Raw genomic sequence first — 4,732 nt, forward strand, 5'->3', positions numbered from 1 at the left:
CTGCCTTCAACTCAGGGTGTGATCCTGGAGTACTGGGATCAAGTCCTGCATCTGACTACCTGCATGGATCCTGCTTCTCCCTCTGCCCGTGTCTCTGCCTCTCTCTCTCTCTGTGTTTCTCATGAATAAATATTTTATTTTATTTATTTTATTTTATATTTTAATTTTTTAAATTTAATTTTATTTTATTTATTCATGAGAGACACAGAGAGAGAGAGGCAGAGACACGGGCAGAGGGAGAAGCAGGCTCCAAGCGGGGAGCCTGATGTGGGACTTGATCTCAGGACCCCAAGATCACAACCTAAGCCGAAGGCAGATGTTCAACCGCTGAGCCACCCAGGTGCCTTATCGAATTCTTTCTGAGACTAAAGTTGTTCTTTGGGCCTTGCAAATCTCTTTTATAACTTCCCTAGGAGTCATCCCAAAGAAGTTCTCTCCTTTAAGGAGGGTGAATAATCCCAGCAAGGGTCTAGAGCCTTGAAATGGGACCTAGGGCCATAGTCTCAAGGCTTGGAAACTGCACGGGTTTCTCAAATGGTTGGAGAAGAGTTGGTTAGTTTCACATATATATTAGCTATTTATCATGGTGGAGAATTCTCCTAAGTTGCCTGACCAGGATTCTTGCTAAAACTGGCTTCTACAAAGAAGAATTCTTATTGAGGAGAAGGTTCAGGGAAGCCTGAGTAAAGTTTGGTCAAGCATAGAACCTTTGTCAATATACACACATATACATACTTACACACATACCCTGTCTTACTCAAAAGATAACACACCCTGATGCATTTCTGGGCCCATTTTTTTAAGATTTTATTTATTTATTCATGAAAGATACACAGAGAGAGGCAGAGATAATCAGAGGGAGAATCACGCTCTCTCTGGGGAGAAGCCTGATGCAGGATTTGAACCCAGGACCCCGGGATCATGCCCTGAGCCAAAGGCAGATGCTCAAGCACGGAGCCACCCAGGCATCCCTGGACCCATCTTTTTGTAGTCGAATCTATCTTGCTGAACACTCTCTGTCAGTAAATAGAAATACCCTTTTCACCTGCAGAAGACTCCATTGTGCAGAAGTAGCATCATCTCTTTGCTTTAGGTGTGTCCCTTTATTTAGATATACCTATATGCATAGCATTGAGTTAGCTTCTAAAATGTCACCAAATGATTTATAGTTTTAGAATGTGGTTACCAATTCTACGCTATGTATGTGTGACCTTTCTATGAATGACTGCCATAGAAAATGTTTCCTTCCACTTCAATTAGGTCATAGTTTGGATAAGCAAGGCAGAGTGCTGGGAAAGCAGTCATCTTATCCTCTATGTGTTTTGCACATCATCTTGGACACTGTGGCTGCGCAATAAGATGCCTTAGGACCCTGCCAAGAATTTTCGGAGCAACCTCTCTCCAAAGTCCAGCAAGACTAAACTTAAGATGAGATAAATATACATTGTCTGGGAGTTGTCTCTGACGTTTTATTGCTCTTTGACAGCTTAACTAAAAACAAGTTAATGCTAAAATAGCTTGGGCCAATACAAAAATGCTCCCCAGCATATGAATTATGAGCTCACTCAGAGCTCTTGGAAGTGATACCCACCTGAAGGCCTCAAAGTCACCCATTTAGCCACATTGACTGCCACAGGTTCAGGTGTAGGTCCCTGTGTGTGTTTCCACCACTCAAAACTCCACATAGAGCTGCTGAGTTCATTCCGATTCTGTGTTGTGTATTATAGTTGTAAAACCAGCAAATAGGAGTAGAGAATCAGGAAATGATGAGCTGAGCCATCAAGACTGGGCACAGCTGCACTCTTCCAAATATACATCCTACCTGACATAATCAGTTTAGAACTTAGAGATAGGGTATAATTATATGATTTCCCTCATATCCCACAAGAAAACATGAGATTACGAGTTTTTGCCTGGCCCTCTCCATAAATAGAGATTATTTCTTTTGTGCTTCCAGTCTTATGAGGAAAATCCACTGACTGTCCTTAAAGTCTTGCCTTCTCAATCACTTTTGAGCTGAGATCCTCCTGAATAATGAATTCATCAATGAGTTTAGGAAAATAATAATAATATAGAATGTCAACTGATGAGCTATAAAATTGATCATCCTTGGTTTCTATTCCAAGGACAAAGCACGATTTTTGTCTAGTTTTCTTTCATGATAGCCCTGTAGTGTCAGCTCCTATAAGCCAAATAATCACTACATGCCAGGGACTATATTAGATTAAGTCAGTTTATGTGCTTTTTTAGAACAACACCGTGAGGTAAAATCTCAGTGAGTTAGGTTTTTTGTTTGTTTCACAAACAAACTTACCCCGGTTACCTTATTTAATGAGACTTTGTTATAATTACCTTGAATGACGAAGGTGTCATCATTTTTCAAGGAGTCTAATACAGTGTGGTATATGTGAGTCACAATTTGGTTTCATAACATATAACAACAAACTCAAAGTAATAATGGCCTAAAATTCATTAAAGGCTTAGATCTCTTGAGAAACAGTGAGTTTGGAGGTAGAATGTTTTCGGCTTCACTTTAGCACCTCAAGAATTTCAAGGCTGAGATCTCCAGGATTTTAGAGTTTTTCTAGCTTCTCCCCTGTACTTCTCATTCCTTTATAGTTCCAAAAAGCTGCAGAAGCTTCAGTCATCTTGTTGACCTTCCAAGGCATACCTCCAAAGCAGAGCCAGCTTTCCTTGAAACCCCAGCCAACGTTTTTCCACATAAATCGTAGTGGCCATTCTCAGTTTCAGTGGAAGCTGTGAAACGTAGTGTTTTATCTGGATACGTTGCTGTCCTAAATAAAATTGTGGTTCTGATGATGAGAAAAAAGGAAGGAATGGATTTTGAGGAGGCAGTCATGGTCACTGCTCCAAAGAGAATAGGTGGTAATAGCACCTCATCAACAGATAATAGAACTGGAAAGTACCTTGAGCAATTCAGGACAAGTAATACTGACACAAAGATTTATGGAGACCTCACTCTTTTTTTTTTTTTTTTTTGAGACCTCACTCTTTATGTGCTTTACATTTACTGTCTTATGGAAACCTCACAACAACACTATGATGTAGGTAATGCCATTATCATTCTCCAGATAAGAAAACCAGGACTTGGAGAATTTCAGAAACTTGCTTAAAGCCAATCAGCCAGTCAGTGGGAAAGCAGCCAGAGCTAGAATCCAGGTTCCCCTAAAGCCCAGCTACTACAGTCAGTATGTGGTGGTTTCCCCTCTTGACCTGAACCAAGTGACTAATCACAAAATCGAGAATCTCTCTTCTAGGAGCAGAGACCACTCCCAGAAAACATGTGGCCAACACCCCTCTCAGGACACTTTATCTCAAAGTGCAACGTTACTTAACCAATCTGACCCTACTCTTACTGCCAGCGAATTATTTCGCCAACCCTGCTTCCCTATCGTTTGGCCCATAGGTGCCCTGCTCTTTGCATTCATCACCCTTATGTGTATTGGTACCATAATGACTTGGGGAAGTTTTCCAGGTAAGTTTCCAAGTGTGACATTTACTGCAACACTTTGATAACTGAAATGACAGGAAAGAAAATAAAATATTAACTATGCTCTTTAAAATGCCATAAATTTGTATTCATTGGCGAGTGTTCCTGGACTCTAACTGAAGCTATAAACTTGCAACTCTGTTGCTAACTGACTCTGGAGGATGCAGGAGAAGCTTTCATTTTTCCACCTAATATGCTTATAATTCAACAAAATTTCTTCTCACTTTGCTTCCTGGACCTCATAAAATTTAAATGGAAATATTAAATGGTTTAATAACTGGGCAACACCAAATAGCATGCTTGGCGTGACTTAGCATTTTTAAAATACGGAGTCTCATTATATTAAATGTGTCTCATTATTGTAATTATGCTGCTACAAATGTAGTGGATAACACATCACATCATTATTTAATTTTATGGAAAAGCTTTCTAAGTTATTTGTTGACTGAAAAAAGTACCAGATTCTGTTTCTATTTGTTTAAATTGCAGCCTGTGTTAGGGTTTTTTTTTCCCCCTGTGCTAGGATTTTATATTTCACTTCAGTATTTCATAAAATGTGCTTATCTTTGGGATCCAGACTGATGGTGCTTTGAGGGAATTGCTTTGAAGACAGCATCACAACTCTTGTGTCCTAGGATGGCAATAAAATTGTCACTTTTAAAATGCTTTAAAGAACATCTGTGATATTATGCAGTCATTAAAAATATGTTCTGGGGGGCCCATGGGTGGCTCAGTGCATTAAGCACTGACTCTTGATCTCAGCTCAGGTCTTGGTCTCAGGGTGTTGAGTTCAAGCCCTGTATTGAGGGTAGGGATCACTTACAAGAATTAATTAATTAAGGGATCTCTGGGTGGCACAGCGGTTTGGCGCCTGCCTTTGGCCCAGGGCGTGATCCTGGAGACCCGGGATCGAATCCCACATCGGGCTCCCGGTGCATGGAGCTTGCTTCTCCCTCTGCCTGTGTCTCTGCCTCTCTCTCTCTCTCTCTCTCATAAATAAATAAAAATTTTTTTAAAGAATTAATTAATTAATTAAAGTATAGAAATATGCTAAAATATCATGAATTTGGTTCTCTAAATGGTGGCTATGGAGATGATTTTAATTATCATTTTGTGCTCTGTTCTATTTTCTGAAAATTCTATGATAAGCATGTTACTGTTTAAAAAGATTTATTTATTTATTTGGGAGAGAGAAAGCATGCACACAGGGAGGGGGGTTGG

Source organism: Vulpes vulpes, chromosome 16 (assembly GCF_048418805.1).
Source record: "Vulpes vulpes isolate BD-2025 chromosome 16, VulVul3, whole genome shotgun sequence".
Classification (NCBI taxonomy): Eukaryota; Metazoa; Chordata; class Mammalia; order Carnivora; family Canidae; genus Vulpes; species Vulpes vulpes.